This window comes from Mus caroli, chromosome 16 (genome assembly GCF_900094665.2).
Source record: "Mus caroli chromosome 16, CAROLI_EIJ_v1.1, whole genome shotgun sequence".
NCBI classification, from domain to species: Eukaryota; Metazoa; Chordata; class Mammalia; order Rodentia; family Muridae; genus Mus; species Mus caroli.
The window spans coordinates 79,409,729-79,428,716 of NC_034585.1; the positions used below are offsets into that span (position 1 = coordinate 79,409,729).

General features: G+C 41.5%; 1 protein-coding gene across 1 annotated transcript in view; it reads left to right on the forward strand.

Annotated features, from left to right (window-relative positions):
- Jam2 (junctional adhesion molecule 2) overlaps positions 1 to 18,988 on the forward strand; it is a 53,106-nt gene that overhangs the window by 3,727 nt on the left and 30,391 nt on the right. The window lies entirely within an intron of this gene.

Sequence of the window (18,988 nt, forward strand, 5' to 3'; positions counted from 1 at the left end):
GGGTAGGTGGAGGAATGTCGCTATCTGTTTTATGACCAGTACCTGGAGCACTAAGCCACAAAGGCTACACTCCCAAGCCTGGGCCCAAAAGCCTCGAATTTTGTTTTTACTTTGCTATACTTTTTTAATACTTCTTCAATCATATTAGAAAGAGCAAAGGTTTGTTTTGCCTCCCACTTCCAGAGATTTCAGTCTCTGTCTGGCTTTTGCTTTTGTAGCTATATTGACACAGCACGTAGGGAACATGAGGAAGACAGTTCTGGCCCCAACAAGGGACCCAAAGAGAGGAAAGAATAACGTTCCTGTCCAAGAGCACACTGACAATGGTAGGTGGTAGAACACCCAGGTAGCTTCACCCCTTACAGGTGCCACCATTTCCCAATAGCACCACAGGCCTTTAACACACAGGTCTTTGGAGAATACTCATCCAAGCTATAAACAGTTTCCTTCTCCAGTGAGGCAGAACTCTTTTGATCTTTCACTGCCGTTCTTATTCTCCTGTGACTGAACAAAGCACCCAGTCTTTGTTCTAGTAGATGTGAGTATATATCTGACAATCAGATGACTTGAGTCCATGCAGCCTGCAATGACAAAATATCATAAACTAGGTAGTTTATTTTTAAAAGATTTTTTTTCCTCTTACAGTTATAGATGCTGAAAGTTCACAATCAAGACAGAAGCATGTCCAATGTCTGATGAAGGCCCAGTGTCTGGTTCATAGATGAGTCCTCATGGCATCCTCATGTGTTAGAAGGGGCAGGGCAGCTCTGACCTATTGTATAAGGGCTCTAATGTCCTTTGCAAGGGCTCCCTTTATGACCTAATCCCTTTCAAACAGTCTCATGTCCTAATGCCATCTATCATATTGATCATATTGGTAATCTGGTTTCCACCTATGGCTTCGGTAGACGTTAACATTCAGACTATAGAATGGAATGGGGATGACATTGGATACAGATATGGTGGACAGCATGAAGTGATGATAATCCTGTAAATCACTAAGACCAACTTTAGACTGAGTGGATGGAGCATCACATTTCTGTAAAGTGATAGGCTGTTATTAAAAAAAAAAAAAAACAGGAGGAATGAGTGGTACTGAGAATGGGGCTCTCGTGAGTATTTCAATCTCTCAGAGAGCACTTCTGGTCACTTAATAGACCAGTTGCAGCTGGGTTTTCAGATGTGGATTGGACCCCTAGCCAGCTGCTTGGCCTGAGTCTGTAATCTCTCATAAAGTAATCACAGATGTGGTAGGAAAGAAAGGTCTGGGTCCTTCATGGCATCATAGACTCAAGGGGGACCACTGACTAGAAATGTCTGCCTTCTGTGAATGTTGTCAAGGACGAACATCACAATCAGTTAGCTGAAGGGAATTATGTGAGCTGGTGCAGTCTCGATTATCTGAAGAGCATAAAGGTCACAAAGGAGACTTTGTTGGCGGAGCTGACAACCATTGAAGGACTATGTCAGAGACTGCATCTCAAAATGGCTCAACCAAAAGCTCCTGCCTAAAACAGAAAAGGTGAGCTGTCATTGACCAAGAACTTGCATTTATCCTTTCACCTGTGCGTGAGGAATGAAGCCTGCCAAGGACCAGCCAGCCTTGGCTTGGAGCAGCATTCTTAGGAAGGGATGTCTGGGAGTGGCGAAACAGATGATTCAAAGTCAAATTGTGGGTTACAAGCTGATGGCCTATGTTCTCCTTGAGACAGCTTTCCAGATAGCTCTCTCTATATTTGGCTTTCTCTGGAGAGCTCCAGACAGCTCTCTGCTCTAAACAACCTTTTTTTTTTTTTTTTTTTAATTCCGAAGTAGCTCATAACTTGCAGACCAAAGCCCTGTCTTTTATTTACATATCAATTCAGTCATTACCCCAGGTTCCCTTTTGATTAGCCCATGAATCAGCACCCCCTGACCCCAGCCCCTTGATTCTAATAAAGAGACAGCAAGCCCAAGCACAGACAATAATATAGCTGGGCGGGACCCTGCACCCCCAAATTACCATTCCTACCATACCTGGGCCTGGACCTAAACTCCCTCCATCCCAGACTGACCTTGAACTCAGTAATGTGTTCGCGCCTTTGTAAGCATAAACAAAATACTAAGCAGGGTGGGATCTTGCCCTGTGATCGCCACTCCCTAAATCTCTTTATCTCCTCTTTTCTGACAAGCTGGCTCACAGTACAGCTGCCCCTATACCTTTAGGTCTGTGAAACTCCTTGTAGAGTTCATATTGCATCCTTATATTTTGCAAAGTTGAGGAATTATATATTTTTGAGCTCATGTTTTCAGAGTCCTTTCCCACAGCCCTAAGGGCTGTCCCGAAGGTCACAGCCTTCTACCATTTGGCTGAGACATTAGACACAACCTCACCTCCCAGACCCATGCTGTCTCTGATTGTTACAGAGACATTAACCTTGGCTGAGAGGAGAGGACATTCCTCAATGGAGGAGCATGAAAATATGTACATTATTATACAGACAAGCCTTAAACCCACAGCAGCCTTCAACACTTGTGGAGGCCCACGCCCTGCTGGCTCTGTTCCCAAGTTGTGGCGGGAACCAAGTCATTCAGTCCCTTACAAGGTCAAGCAGGACTGAACTGGAGCCCATAGAGAATGTGGATGTTGGCCACCCACACCTTCCTTTGTGATGGAGTGTTCCCAAGGGGCTTGTCAGCGGAGGAATAGGCAAAAGCTGCTGTCCTTTTTCTTTCTTTCTTTTTTTTTTTTTTTTAAGTCAAGGACCACCAAGGATAAGGTTGTAGTATCAAATACTTTGGTTTGTTTGTCTGGCTGCCTGTTTGTCTCATTGGTGGCAGATTGCTAAATCCATGCTACAGGACTCCTAGAGGAAGGTGAGGGTGAATTTAGAGAAGAGGAATTCAGACTGGCTTAGGTGTTTCCTTTGACAAGGCTAGGTAAGGAAGTCTTAAAACTGAGTACTGCTTTCTTGGAAGGCCTTAGTGTGCTTAAGTGCAGGATTCAGAAAACGTATCCAAATGATAAGTTGTCCGTTGCTGTGGAGATAAAGGCCACGACAATACAACACTAATTCGTCATGTTCACATTCTGGAAGTCTGAAATAGACCTCACTGGGAGAAAATCAATGTATCAATAAGCATGACTCCTTCTGCTAGTCACCATGGAGAACTTGTTTCTCAGCCTTGTCCAGCTTTTAGAAGCCACCACAGGGCCCACCCATCTATCTTCAAAGCCAGCACTAAGGCCAAGCAGCTGCCTCTGTGGGTCCCATCCTTTTCTCTGTTTCACCTGAGTAATTCAGGCTTCTGTAGTCATTTCAAAGTCAACTAATTAGCAACTTCATTTCCATCATACCCTTAATTCCTCCTTCCAGTGTAAAGTAACATTTATAGGTTGGGGTCGTAGAATATGGGCATATATATGCACTGCCGAGGTGTGGTTAGTGTCATGGTCAAGAACATCTTCTAGGGGGAAGCATGACTTTCAGCTGTAGACTGTCGTTCACAGTAACTTAAAGCTATATTCTTGCTTTGCATTTGACTATGTGGTACAGTGGTAAAGAATGTGTACTATGGTCCAGAGTGATGGCTCAGTCAGTAAAGGCACATGCTGCCAAGTCTAATGCCTTGAGTTTGGTCCCTGGGACCTATGCTATAGAGAAAATTAACCTCTAAAGGGTGCCTCTGATCACCACATGCACCCCCATACAATAATAAATAAATATTAAAGAAACCACGACATGTTCTGTGGTGATGAACTCTGTTCTGCTCCCCAGCTAGGTGCCCTGATACCAATTATTTAATTTCTCTGTCAGTTCACTCATTAGTGATGGTGATAATCCCGATAATGACACTGACCTTATAGCAGTTGGCGGGGAATTAAATGTGCAGCAGTTGGGGGAGAATTAAGTGTGTTGACACAGTTAGGAAATTGGAGCAGCCAGCCAGACGTATTATACACACGTAATCAGTTAAAAGTTACATTTGGAAGAAGGCATACTGTGTGGAGTATGGAGAACACACAGGTAGGGGTGACTATCAAGTTGGCAATTACTTCTAGAATTATTTCTTAACAGTTTATTAAAATACACACATACTTAATCAGACAATTTATACGCCCACAGAGAATTGTCTTATATTTGAAAAGTACTTAAATCTAATGAGGAACTTGAAAAATTACCCTTGGATCTTTATGGTTCTCCTGCTTCTCCCTTCCCTTCCCCTCCCCTTCCCTCTCTCCTCTCCCCTTTCCCTCCCCCCACCCCTCTCCTTGAGCCTAGCACCTGGGACATGTTAAACATTAAGTCTACCAGTGATCAACTTCTCAAGTCCCTAAGGAATTTTTAAAAATATGTCTGCCATAGGTGTGTCCAACTTCCTGTTCACCTCGGATATGAAGCAATTAGCTCTTTGACTACTATTTAACTTCTTCAGTTTAGTTCCCTTTCTCAGCCCTCGGTCCATCATTCTTCAGCATTTATTTAAGTGTTTCTAAAAGTCCCTGAGTTAAGGCCCTTAGGAAGGTTATTTTGTTTTGTGTATAGTTTCTCTCTCTCTCTCTCTCTCTCTCTCTCTCTCTCTCTCTCTCTCTCNTCTCTCTCTCTCTCTCTCTCTCTCTCTCTCTCTCTCTCTCTCTCACACACACACACACACACACATACACACACATATACACACACACACATATACACACCAACACATGAGAGAGAGAGTATAAATATCCATAAATATCCACCAGTTTAAATAGATATTTAAATGGATAAATACATGTCTGTTCTGCTCAGTGGGCATGTCACCAAACAGCCACCTTTGGATAGGCCAGGGAGTGGGTAAGAAGTGTTCTGTGGTTTGAATTGTTCCTACAGTTTTGAGCACCTGAACAAGGGACCACACTGGCCCAGTGCTGTGAATGTGAAGTATTCAAGAGTACACATGTTTCGCTGTTCACTGTCTTGGCTCCAAAAGTCTTGAACAAAAATCCTTGTGACCTTAACTGACAGGAAATTTGGCTCTTTATTGGAATCTCTGTCTCTCTGTCTCTCTCTTTGTCCCTCTCATCATCATCGTCTTCTTCTTCTTCTTCTTCTTCTTCTTCTTCATCAACACCCAGCTTTTAATTAGTTGTATAAGATTTTATGTTTTGTTTTAGTTACCAACACTGGCCTTTTCCTGAGGGACAATTCATCTAGGGATTTTTTTTTTTTTTTGATGATGATGGTTTATCTTTTACTCATTGACCTCCTTGACATGAATTTTTTCAGTGCTCAAAATTCTTGGGTTAATGCCAGAAGTTGAAGATTCTACAGGAGACACAGGTACAATGAAAACAGTGTATAAATTACCTTCAGGTCACAAGGTGCACACAGAATAGGAACAGATGTTATATTGAGAGTTGGATCTTTTCCCTAAGATATCTCATTATGTCTGTGCAAATATGCTAGGAACCAAAACAGTTCTGGTGCCTAACCTTTTAGACAAAGCAGTGTTTAGCCCATAGAGTACACCACTCCTAGTCTCCTTCTTGCTTGGAGTGTCCAGTTTGCTTGCTCTCAGGTCTGTTGCACTGTTTGATCTGTTCTCAGAACCTCTTCCCATCGTAAGGACCCAAAAAATATTATATATATATATATATATATATATATATATATATATATATATATATGACTTAGTAATCTATTTACTTATATAATACATATGTAAAAATAACATATACACATGGTAAAGCCACATAGCATGCAAAGGCCTCCTTTGTAGCATCTGAAAACTGCTGGTGACTTACAGGTAATTGCTCTTAAGTTCTTGCATACAGGTTCAGGAAATAGAAAACAACTTCAGTGAAATACAAATACAACTATGTAGTTTCTTTACAAAGGAAAAAGACAAGCAAGGCGCTGCACACTGAGACAAATAAATGGCCATCCATCCGTGCTAAGCCAGTTTGGGCTGTGTAAGGAATTCCATGCCGGTTGAGGCTGTTTGCAGAGACCATGTCTCAAAACGGAGTTAAGATCAAAGTCTGCTACTTTGTGTCTCCTAGCAAATAAAATGATACTGTGTAGCATGGTAGAAAACCTTCCTACTAAAGGTTCTTTTTGTTAACAAGGCAGTGAAGCAAACCCCTATGCAAAGTTAGGCCTCGGGCTTGGGAAGACAGTGCTGTAGAGAGAAGCCTTCAATGTTTTTCTGCCAAAATGCAACAAAAGCAATCCACTCACAAAACCAAATAATGGCAGAGAGTAATTAACACAATGGAGGGAAGTAGACTTCCAAACCAGCTACCAAAGCTGAGGGGGGAAAAATGCCAACCTAGATCCAATTAGAAAGTCCAGGGAAGTGTGTGTGTGCTGGAGCCAGAGAGCACCCAGGCTACAGCTAAGACTGACAGACAAGGGCAAACGGCTGCTATTTAAAGAGACCAGACAAGAAGTAATGACCACAAGTAAAAAGAGAAAGTGGCTAGCTGCTGGAGAAGTGCTAATTTTGAAAGGGAGGCTGGTGTTTACATTTTAGAAAACTGCTCTAGAGGTATTTTAAAATAGGGATGGGTTCTGAGTAGCAGCCGATGTGACTCAACAGAATGAACTGTGACTCCACTCAATTTTTTTTTTTTTCTTTTTTGGATAAACCTAAACCTGCAGCCATTTATATCATAAAAAATTAATAACATGCTGGATAAATGTATTTGGAGCTGTGAGATCATTTCAGTTGGGCTCATAATGGTTTGAGAACAGGTGAGGTGTGTGTGTGTGTGTGTGTGTGTGTGTGTAGCTTCTATTAGTATGTATTTTTGTTGCCATGTGTTTTAATCCTTAGCTAAATAAAAATATGTAAAACTGGAGTTTGTTTTGTTTTTTTGCATCATAAAATTATATGACCTTTTCCTGATAAGAATCCTAGGACACATGTTAAATGGATAAATCCTGATAGCTCATGTTGTGGTGGGCCAGAAAACAGACAGGGCAATCTTTTTTTCTTCCCTTTTATTCTGCCCAGGCCTGTAACCAATGGACTGGTGCCAACCGTTTCAAGATAGGTCTTTCCCTTCAATAATGCTCTCTGGAAATGCCCCCCACCCCAGACAGACTCTCACCAGAGGCTTAGGTGTTTTTTATTCTAAGCTCTTTAATTATGAAGACTATCCATCATACCTTCCTACAGTTAGAAAGAAATGTATTCACTGGCCTGCCTTTCAGAGCTATAAGACATTTTACTTCTTGTCTAATTGTAGAGGCACACACATCTCTTGTGTTGGTTAGGACTGGCAACAAACTCAGATGAATCCAGCACTACATCTCGGTGAAGTGGGTCTTTGCCACTCAACTAGGATTGCAAAAAATCTGCGTCCCATCATTGACAAAAGATTATTAAAAGGGGTGAAAAATAAGCCTGATAAAGTGGCCTTTGTTTCCAAAACTCCTCGTAATGTTGTTAGACATTCTTGCCAAATATTCATAACATATTCTGGCATCAACCTGCTCCTTAGTGAGAAAAACGTCCTCTGATCCATCTGACTCATGACCTCCCTTCGAGGGTATGGTTATCTCCCAAATGGCCGAGATTAGGTCCATCCTGAGACACTCTGCCCTTGATATACCACTCCCTGTAACTGTCTGAGGGTCTTAGAATGCTTGCAAGTAAAAATGTCACTGTCTGGGGCAATAATCTTCAAATATAATTATTACAAAAGACCATGACCCAACCTAAACCTTAGATATTGCCCCTGATACAGGAAGTGTTCACTTAAAATTGCACAAAAAGCCGGGCGTGGTGGCGCACGCCTTTAATCCCAGCACTCGGGAGGCAGAGGCAGGCGGATTTCTGAGTTCGAGGCCAGCCTGGTCTACAAAGTGAGTTCCAGGACAGCCAGAGCTATACAGAGAAACCCTGTCTCGAAAAACCAAAAAAAAAAAAAAAAAATTGCACAAAAAGGGTTTAAAATACAAGGTACAAACTTCATTTTGTTAAAAGTGCTCTGTTTGCTTGTTTGTTTTTTGTTTTTGTTTTTTTAATATTTGGAACTTTCACACGTGAATACAATGTATCTAGGACCAAATTGACCTCTAACTCTTCCTGACCCTGTCCACACTCTCCTTTTAGCTTTATACTCGACTCCTTTTTAAGTATTAATTTATTTTTATAACTCACTGGGTTCAACTAATGCCACCCATACACGGGTGTGAGGCTGGAGAGTGGACACCCTCCTAGAGGCCACGCCCCTGAAGAAAACCTGACTCTCCCCCGCCCCCAGTCCCCAGCATCTTTCAGCTGGAGGTGCTGAGGAGGGAGGCAGACTCCTGAACCCCTCCCAATTGCTTCCTGGAACACTGAGTCCTTTGAGAACGCAGGGGTCCTCTGTAGGTGACAAGGCTCCAGTGCATTCATGACTGGTTTTAGAGGCAAAAGGAACCGACCAGAGTGAGTTCTGTGGTTGAAGGACCGCATCAACCTTTTTATGCCCATCCTCCGTGCTTATATTGATTGCTAAACCCAAGGCCACCGTGCTAAGAGAGGCGGGCCTCTGGGACATAATCAGGTTGTGAGGGAACAGCCTTTGGGAATGGGTTTAGCGCCCTCACAGAAAAGACCAGAAAAGAAAAGGAGAGGAAGAAAGGACAAAAAGAGATAGGAAGTAAATGAAGAAAGAGAAGGAGACCTGGGGGCCTGGCTCACTTTATCCTCTCTCTGTTGTGTGACAACAGAGATATGTTTTCTAAGCCTGTTTATAAGGAGCTGACCCTCCTAGACTTCATATCTGCCTGTCCCTCTGTCTTGGACTTTCCTGATTCCAGACCATAAATAATAGAATTCTGCTGTTTATAAATACCCAGTCTAAGGCTATTTATCATAGCAATAAGAACAAACTAACATTAGCTTCTAAAGCTTCAGTGGGGTGGTCTATATTTTAAGAAAAATATAGAGAGCAAGGAAGGAAGGAAGAAAGAAAAAGAAAAGAGAATTATCTTTATGTAATGCTTTTTTAAATGTATTCAGTCTATTTCAGTCTAACAGAAAATGAAACCCCTTTAAAAATACTATCGTCGTCTGGAACTTGAAGATCCCGCGCATAGGACAAAGGCCATTAGTCCCCACTGCATGTCAGCTTGTAAGTGTTGTTCTTGCTACCAGACTTCTTGCTGCACTGCTTTCAAAGGGGGCTTCCACATTCGGTCCCCAGGACATAAAATTGCTGAGACAACAGCGCGCATGGCGTGCACCCACTGATTGATGGCAAGAAGAGTCGAATACTTTAAAGTTGATTTATTCTCAAAAAATATCTGAAAATTTCCCCTTGGTTTGCTAAAAGAAGACAATTTGACTGAGCCTTTCTTGTCGACCCTCTGGCTCGTCTGATCACAAAAGAAAATACTTACAGAGATCTTCCTATAGGACCATACAGCCAACATCTGACATAAACTCTAGCACACTTAAAATGATTCATACTTCCTGAAATAACTCATTTAACATTCTAATTCATTAATACTCAAATTTTTTTTTTTTTTTTGGTTTTTCGAGACAGGGTCTCTCTGTATAGCCCTGGCTGTCCTGGAACTCACTTTGTAGAACAGGCTGGCCTCGAACTCAGAAATCCACCTGCCTCTGCCTCCCGAGTGCTGGGATTAAAGACGTGTGCCACCACGCCCGGCCCAATACTCAAACTTTTAATGTTGAGATCCATACAGGTTCTCTCTCTCTCTCTCTCTCTCTCTCTCTCTCTCTCTCTCGCTCTCTCCCCCCCCTCTCTGTGTGTATGAGTGTGTTCCGATAGGTGCACAAGTGTGTAATATGCATGTGGAAGCCAGAGGTCAGCTTTGAGTACCACTCACCAAGAGCTATTCACCCTGAGTTCTGAGAGAGGGTTTTCAGTTGACCTTTAGCTTTCCTAAGAGGAAAGTCTGGTTACTGACTGCAAGCCCCTGGGATCTTCCTGCCTCACATCCTCAGTCTTGACATCACAAACCTACCACCATGCCTGGCTTTCCCCTCACAGGCCCAGGGATTGAACTGAAGTCCTCATTCCCACAGCAAGTGCATGACTAACTGAGCAACCTCCTGAGGGCCATTTGCAGTCTTTATGTAAGTGAGTTGACACACTTGCTTTAACCTTGAAGACACACAAGCTCCTTGGAATGTTTTCAACAAGATAGTGGTTGTGGGGGAAAGTGGAAGAAGTCAAGGCTTTGGTTGCCAAATTAGAAGCAGTCTAAAGCCTGTGTCAGCGACATCTACACATTCTCCAGCCATTTATGTCAGAAGCTATTTCCATACTGGGTACCACTTTCCCCAAATACACTGTGAATTCATGAGCAAGGGATGGGACCAGCAGAACAACTTTCACTCCAGTCCTTTTCTGCGTCTCACTTTTAGAGTAGAAACAGCATGCACCAGCCTTTTCATAGAACATACATTCTGAGCCTTCGTGATTTGAATAAGCAGCCGTGTCTCTCTCACCTTCACCATTTCTGTGCTCAATGATTTATCTCCAGTTGGAAGATACTAAAAATCTTCTAATCCGTAGCCAGAGCACTTGTGGGTAGACTTTTATTATGAGGACCAGAATGATGTAGGAACCCTTACTAACTATTAGAAACTGTTACACAACAGTTGTGAAGGGGACTAGAGAAATACTGTCTTTATAGAACAAAGCTATTTCATTGATGTGTTGACTTCCAACTCGTCTCTGCAGAGGGACAGGGGGCACCTTTCACTAGGAGCAACACTGGTCCTACCATCTCTGACATGGCTGTCTCAGAGTGAGGGGTAGTAGGCAGAATTACTTTCACTTCTTAAGTTCATTGATTTCATGAATTTTGCAAGTAATATATACTTTATTAATAATACTTTATTCATCATCTAAATGGTTTGTGTAATAGATCTACTGGCTATCCCCCTTTGGATACAAAGAATCTCTTTATGCCTCAGTCATAAATGTGAAATTTGTTCAAAAAGCATAATATCAATAAAATAGAGCTAACATTCTAAGATTGATGGCCTTAGAAAAGTTACTTTAATTCACTTGGGGTTTGTTTTTCTTATTTGTACAATAAAAGAGTTTGATCTAATGGGGATTCGTGACTTCTGACATTTGACTTAACATTTCTGAGTGGGAAAATATACCATAATTAGTCTTTCAAAAGTGTATTTCCTGTATACATGAATTCATTTTATTTTTAAATTTGAAACTATCTCCTTCAGAATCATTACGGGTTAGAGAGGTTTTTGGGAAGAAGCGGAAAAAGTGGGAGGAGGGCGTCTGATGTTTGTTTGGTGGAGTGGTTTGCATATTATGCTGATGAGTCTCTATTGGGAGCAATAGGCAACAGGAAGATCCTGGATAGTTAGAAGACTGAAGCAATATGATAAAAATGGTATTTATGGTGGTGTCTTAGTTAGGGTTTTACTGTTGAGAACAGACACCATGACCAAGGCAAGTCTTATGAAAAACAACATTTAATTGAGGCTGGCTTACATGTTCAGAGGTTCAGTCTATTATCATTGAAGTGAGAGCATGGCAGCATCCAGGCAGGCATGGCAAAGGCAGAGATTAGAGTTCTACGTCTTCATCCAAAGGCTGCTAGTGGAAGACTGACTTCCAGGCAACTAGGGTGAGGATCTTAAGTCCACACCCACAGTGACACACCTACTCCAACCAGGTCACACCTATTCCAATCAGGTCACACCTCCAAATGATGCCACTCCCTGGTCCAAGAATATACAAACTATGACAATGGTAAACAATAATTTTTACTCTGGAGAGGAAAGCATTGTACTGCAACTCAATGAAGCATTAGATAAGGGATTCCAGGATTAAAGTAGCAACTGTTCAATTGGTTTAGTACAAGTTAGAATTGGCAGGTATTGTGTTCCATTACTGCAGTCCCAGATGCCAGGAAGATCACAAATTAGAGGCCAGCCTAGAACTGCACAGTAAGATTCCCTTACCATTATCAAACTGATGATGATGGTGACGATGATTCCCAAAGCTATTGAAAATAGAAATTAAGATTTAGTGATTGGTTAGATTCGATAAGCAATCATTAATAAAAGAAAAATAGAAGTTTTGGGGCTGTAAATGCATAGAACCAGAGGAAAGATGGTGTGTGTTTAGTGGATAAGGAATGGATATTTTTTTCTATTTCAGAAACTGTGTGGGTCATTGGAAACGAGACAGGATAAAGACAGAGAACTAGGAAGTCATGGAAAGGAAAGGAGCCCCTCATCCCAGTAGAATGTGGCCGAAGCCTTAGAAGCCAAGAGTCATGAGTTCTAGCAGAACATTTGCTGTGAAGGTTAAGGATAGTCACAGTGTTTCCTTTATGCAGAGCTATTTCCAATATAAATGTTTAAACAGCAATGAATGCTTAAGGCCCAAGCATATGCGACTCTTCTCCTTTCCCAGATGGAAACCTGTTATGTTTTAGGAATCTCACAAGAAACATCAATGGTAAAGGGCACATCAAGGCCTGTGTGTAATTCTTATGACTCGTGATTTTACCTTATCAGGCTACAGTCCTATCTGACATACCTATGGAACTACCCCATAATCTCACTAACGGTGAAGAGGGACTGGGGGCTTAGCGATTCTTCGAGACATAACATGGGAGCCCCCAAAATAGTACTTATAGTGATGACTAAGACACTTTAAGCACCATTCTTTTTGTTGAGAAAACCATACCTATATATGGGCATACCTCCCCTCCCCCCCCCCACACACCTCTGAGTACCTCTCTTCCCCACACTCTTGTGCTTAAATCTTTGTTAAAATCTCTTCATAAACTCCAAGTCTACTTTATACTGGGTTGTCTTGATATTATTTTCTACAGTGAAGTCCAGAATCTTAACTTTACCTAAGATCTCTAAAATTAATTCCTCAAACTGTCACAAAAGGCAGCATGGAATAGTATCTTTGGGTTCCAATCCTGTGACACAGAGGATGAGAAGTGGTCGTCTATACACACCCTCTGTTTTAAGGTGGTAGATCAAGACAGACATATGAGAGCACTCTATAGAGGAACATGGGATGATTAGCAGGAACAAAACTGCACTCTAGGGGATGTGCTTGGTTAAAGATCATGGAAGAATGAAGGGAAGCAGGAAAGAGTGCAGAGAAATAATGCACTCACAATACCAATGTCCTGGTCACCTGACAGGAATTCTGTGAAGCCACTTGTCTGCAGGTCAGGGAGAAGGGAGGGAAAGGGGTGGCCAAATGAAGGAAGGAGCACCCAGAGGACTAAAGGCAAAGAAGGAGCCAACATACCACGTGTCCCACTGTTCAGAATACCCTTCAGAGGGATCTTTCATTCTTCAGTCTCATATCAGCATGACGCTTGGGCACATAAAACGATTGTATCTCACTGCTTCATAAATGAGAGCCCCATGCTCCCCTTTGATCTAGAGTATGAGGAATATTCTGGAAAGCACGAGGAAAGGGAGGAGGCTGAGATTTCAGGAGAAATGATGGTGTTTATCTTTGGTGTCCCTTATCAGTGTGAAAGCAATGGGTAGAATCTTTCTTTCCATATGTAGATTTATAGTCAGCATGAGTACCTGCAGAGATGTTGTAAGTGTGCGTGACTCATGTTCTGTCCTAGTAATAGAGGACTCTACTTAGGAATGTGGTGGATGGTTTAAAATATCTTAGTGCATCCTTAAAATATTTTTGAGCACTAAGTATTTTTGGACCATAGCTGTCTCAACATAATTAAATGTCTTCTGTATTCACAAACCAATCTCAAAGCAATATTAAAATGAAGCACAAGCCATAAACCTACAATAAATATTTTATTGTAGGAACTATTTAACTAAATGGAATTTCTAGATATAAGCACATCCAATATTTTGAGAGATTTATTATTCAATTATGTCATCTAATAGGATCACAGATTGTATTAAAAGGGAAGTAGAAAAAGGCCATTAAAGATATATATTAAAGAAAACATTAATATTTTCTTTTTCAGAAAACTTTTTATTGATTCTTTGTAGAGGAATTTTAATCCAACAACATGGCTTCTCTGGAAATGGATCACATCCAAAGATATGATCCAGCCACAACTCAGACACCCAGGAATACAGTATGACATGCCTGGAATACAGACATGCCCTTAGCACACACCTTTAATCTCTAACACTGAAGATAAGGTTAGTTTGTAGAAGGAAGCAGCCGTGTCTGAAAGTGACCTCTAATTGAGGGGCAGACAAAGTGATGAGACAGAGAAAGATTTGCAGAATGAGTCAGGGAGAGGACATGCACAACTCACAGAAGAACAGCAGAGGAAGAATGGGTACTAAAGAGCATCAAGAGAGCATAAAGGGGTGGGGTAGAAGGGGCATCTCAGTTGTGCTCCACCTGCCATCATGCTCCACCTGCCAGTGTGCTCCACTTGTCAGCACCACATGGCACCTATTAATATTTTCTTAAAGTTAAATGTTTTTTGTGGCATAGGTTTCCTAGGTTTGTGCGCTCTCTCTCTCTCTCTCTCTCTCTCTCTCTCTCTCTCTCTCTCTCTCTCTCCTCTCTCTCTCTGTCTCCCCGCCTCGTGTGTGTGTGTGCGCGTGCACGCGCGCGCGCGCGCGCGCACAACTTCCATTCAACTCATCATTTCTCTTTTTGTACTGTGAGGGTTCTTAGAACCAAACTAAGATATGGCAAGTGCCCTTACCCATGAACCATCTCCCTGGCTCCCCTACCTTTTCTTACGTCTACATATGTGCAAAGTTTTATAGCTGCAGTGTGCTATCTGAGGGAAGGATGCAAGCTGCATTTTGAAACAAAAGATATCTTTTTTCACTAATTCCCTTTGGTCATATTTCACAATGTCTTTTGTATTCTACCACTTCCCAACTTTAGTTTCTGTGGCAACAGGATAAATAAGAAAGTACTTGGAACTATTTGAAAGTATTGTGTCCAGGATTTCTAACTTGGGTCCAGACTATTGCAGTTTAGTTATTATGGCTGTCTGTGTAGCATCTTTTAAAGTAGAAAAACACTCAGAGGGTGATTTAATAATATGTATGTATTGTCGAATATTTCCTTAAAGATTTTAAGATAACTTTAAAATATAATAGTACATCCTTGAAAAACTAAATATTGAAATATACAGTAATTATCCTGTTAAATAAATGAAAATTATTTAACATTTTCTCAGGTGGAAATGTGATCCCTTATGTGGCTTAGATTGAAAATCTGGAATGGTCAGACAGAAAATAAGAGTCAAAAAGCCTCCAACTGTACAAACAGTGGCTGTGAATAAATCCTGTGTCCTCTACAGTGTGCCTTTTGTAATTGTGAAAACAAGTAGATCCCACAGAACATAGTGGAAAGGATGGGTTTTAGTCTTTAAAAATCAACTTAAAGTCATGTTCTATTACCATGTAGGTTTAAAAAAATGTTTCATGAAACAAAACTCTCAAGGTTTTCTAGGTAAAAGTGTGTTCATGAATTAAACCAGGAGCTATCAACAAGAGACAGAGAGTGTTGGCCATTTGGCATGGTAATACAGACGGGGTGGGGGGCAGTGGGGGGGGGAACTCCACAGGTCCCATTCTTACATGAAGAGTTATAGGTAGTCAGTGGCTGTTGAAGAGGAAGAACTAGTCTCCTACAGGAACAAGCTCCCATATAAGACTGTTCAATCCTATGGAGTCATCCCCGGATACATGGACATGCAGGCAATGTTAGACTCCATATATATGTATATACATATGTACATATATACATATATATGCATATATATATATCTATATACATCAAAGAATGATAATAGAAAAGAGAATTGTGAATTTTAGGGTGGGGCATAGGTAAACAGTTGGATGGGGGAGGAAGATAGGAGTGGTGTAAATTCAACACTCATGTATGTGCCTCCCAAATAAAATAAATGTATGCTCTGAAGCTATGGCTCAGCAGCTAAGCACACGTGGAGAGGATGCAATCACATAGGGGTTTACAACCAACTGTAACTTAAATTGCAGGGAATCTGCTCTCCTTGGACACTCATACACATAAAATGAAAATAAATAAGTCATTGAAAAAAATCCAGCCATCCTTAAAAAGCAAAATGATTAAATTTTTAAAAAGGAGGGAGGATTGTGCTTTTTGGGAGAATTATTTGAGTGCCATTGCAGTAAGTAGATGCTGTGCAGTTACTGGGCAGCGGCGGGATTTTAATCAGCATTTAGTGGATCAATCTTGTATAAAAATGAAGAATTCCCCTCACATGCCCTTCAATCCTCATGATTTCCCAAAATCCAACTGCATATTCATGTAAGGGAAAAGTGTGTAATTATCGAAGCCTGTAATTTGCACTATTTAACCTCTAAGCAATTTTGTAGGTCTCATCTAACTAAATATACAAATTCCTATTTTAATATCTGTAGTGATGAGATTCTTAATTTTATTTGGAAGGGTTTTTGATCCTCTTGATCGAATCTAGATATAACTTTCTAAGATATAATTTTCCAGTATAATCATGAATGATCATTGATTAATTGAAATGTCTACTGTTTTGTTTTCTTCCTATTTCTACTTAACCTTAAGGAATGTCACATTTAGGTTTTGAATATATATATATATATATATATATATATATATATATATATAGTTTCAAAGGGTGTAGTCAGCATCTTTTACAGAGAGCACCTGGGCTGAGGAAATGGCTCAGTCGCTGAAGTGCTTAAGTTCAAGCCCGAGGACTTGAGTTTGATTCCTTGTGACAACATAAAAAGTCAGGTTTGGTGAGTCACACTCGTAGTCCTAGCCCCAGAATGGTAGAGACAGGAAAATCTCTGGGACTCACTGGTTGGCCATTCTAGCTGAATTGTCGAGCTCCGGGTTCCAGTGATAGACCATCTCTCTACAGACAAGGTTCACAGCTTCCGAGGAACAGTATTTAAGGTCAGCCTCTGTCTCCACACTCACGTGCATACACAGCGCATGTACCGGTACTCCCCTCCCTTGACTTCCACCAGCGAGCCTTTCTTGATGTGATGGAGTCAGAGAAAGCCTCTACAGCCAATGTGTTGTTGAGAGGAGAAGCAGAATGCCACGCCCAGGCTACTGCAAGAGCGCTTCGTGCTCAGACCTTATTGGTGGGAGTCGGAACAGTTGGAAGCATTCAGGTTGTAGCTGCACCTCCAAAGTGGAGTGAAGAGAGCTTACTAATAGGTTGAATTTGTCTTCAATCAGTGGAATAATTAAGGAAAACTTCCCAAATTTTGGCCAGAGCAACTGCAGCAGTTAAGAGTGTCACTGTCTAGGGTGGGAAAGATGGAGTAAGCTTAGAAGATAATATTTAGATACAGGGTTGGGAATGTCTAAAGTCTTCAAGTGGCGAGGCTGAATAGACACTTGTATCTGAGCCCAGAGATCAGCAAAGATGTCTAGACGGAAGATAAATATTTATGAGTTGTTGGCACGTGTTGGTGCTTACAATTTTAGGATTGCTGGATCACATCGTTGTGAAAAGAAAAATGGATAGAGAAGAGGAGGTAAGCCCAAGATCAATGGGAAGAAAGATCAGAGAAGTCCCGTTTTGGGTGCTAAGTGCAGAGCTTGTGTGGAGAAAAGTGTGATGAAGTGGGCAGTGTGGAAGCGCTGTCACCATCATCGATTCTGTTTCACAGGTGCTACATCAGGCCAAAACGCCAGGAGCTGTTAGAACATGTCATCAAGAATGAAGGAAGAGAAAGAATGTAAACCCAGGCCCTCCCACTGAGTGGCCACTACAGTGAAGCTGTCCTAACCATTTTTTTTTTAAAGAAAGAGGAAAGCATACACCTACCAGTTGGTTGTGTTTTTTTTTGTTTGTTTGTTTTTTGTTTTGGTTTTTTCGAGACAGGGTTTCTCTGTATAGTCCTGGCTGTCCTGGAACTCACTTTGTAGACCAGGCTGGCCTCGAACTCAGAAATCCGCCTGCCTCTGCCTCCCGAGTGCTGGGATTAAAGGCGTGCGCCACCATGCCCGGCTCAGTTGGTTGTTTTGATAGTCCATCCTAGTGTGTGATTATTGTGGAGGCACTTTGGAACACTAAATTTGCATGATCACATTGTATAAAAAGCATCAAGCATCGAGGAAAAGGGAAGAAGCCAGAAGTATTTATAGAGAAGCTATTATGTTCCAGGAACTAGGCTAAGCAATTAGAGACTTTAATTGAATCTTTACAAACCAGTGAAGGAAGGCATCGTTCCCTTCATTTTATCTGAAAGCAAACCAACTTTGTATCTTACCCAAACTGACACGGATCACACTTGATCTTGTTCCTTCTTGGTTGGTTCTAAGAAGCCAGGCATATACCTCTAGTGCTAGCTCAAAGGGCTGAAGCCACAGGATTCAGAGTCTGGGGTCAGCCCAGGGAACATAGAAAGATTATACTTCAAAAACTAAATAAACGAGGTTTGTTTAAAGATTGCACTCTGGGCTTGCAAGATGGCCCAGCAGGTAAAAACCACGCCAAAGCAAACCAGTGCTTCCATTATGTGCATGGGTGTGGAGTCATTCCCTTGTGAAGTGTAGTCTCAGGCTGGAGATATGGTTCAGTGGGTAAGAGCACTGACTGCTCTTCCAAAGGTCCTGGGTTCAAATCCCAGCAACCATGTGGGATTTGAACCACCCATCATGAGATCTAACTCCCTCTCCTGGTGCATCTGAAGTCAGCTACAGTGTACTCATGTATAATAATAAATAAATCTTTGGGCCTGAGCGAGCCAAGTTGACCGGAGCGAGCGGGGTTGACTGAAGCAAGCAGAGGTCCTAAAAATTCCCAACAAACACATGAAGGCTCACAACCATCTGTACAGCTACAGTGTACTCACACACATAAAATAAGTAAGTATATCTTTAAAAAAGAAAGAAAGAAAGAAGTGTAGTCTCACTATTTTGCTCAGACAGGTCTTAAACTTCTGGGATAAAAGCAAACCTTAATACACACACACACACACACACATACACACACACACATACACACACACACACATACACACACACACATACACACACACATACACACATACA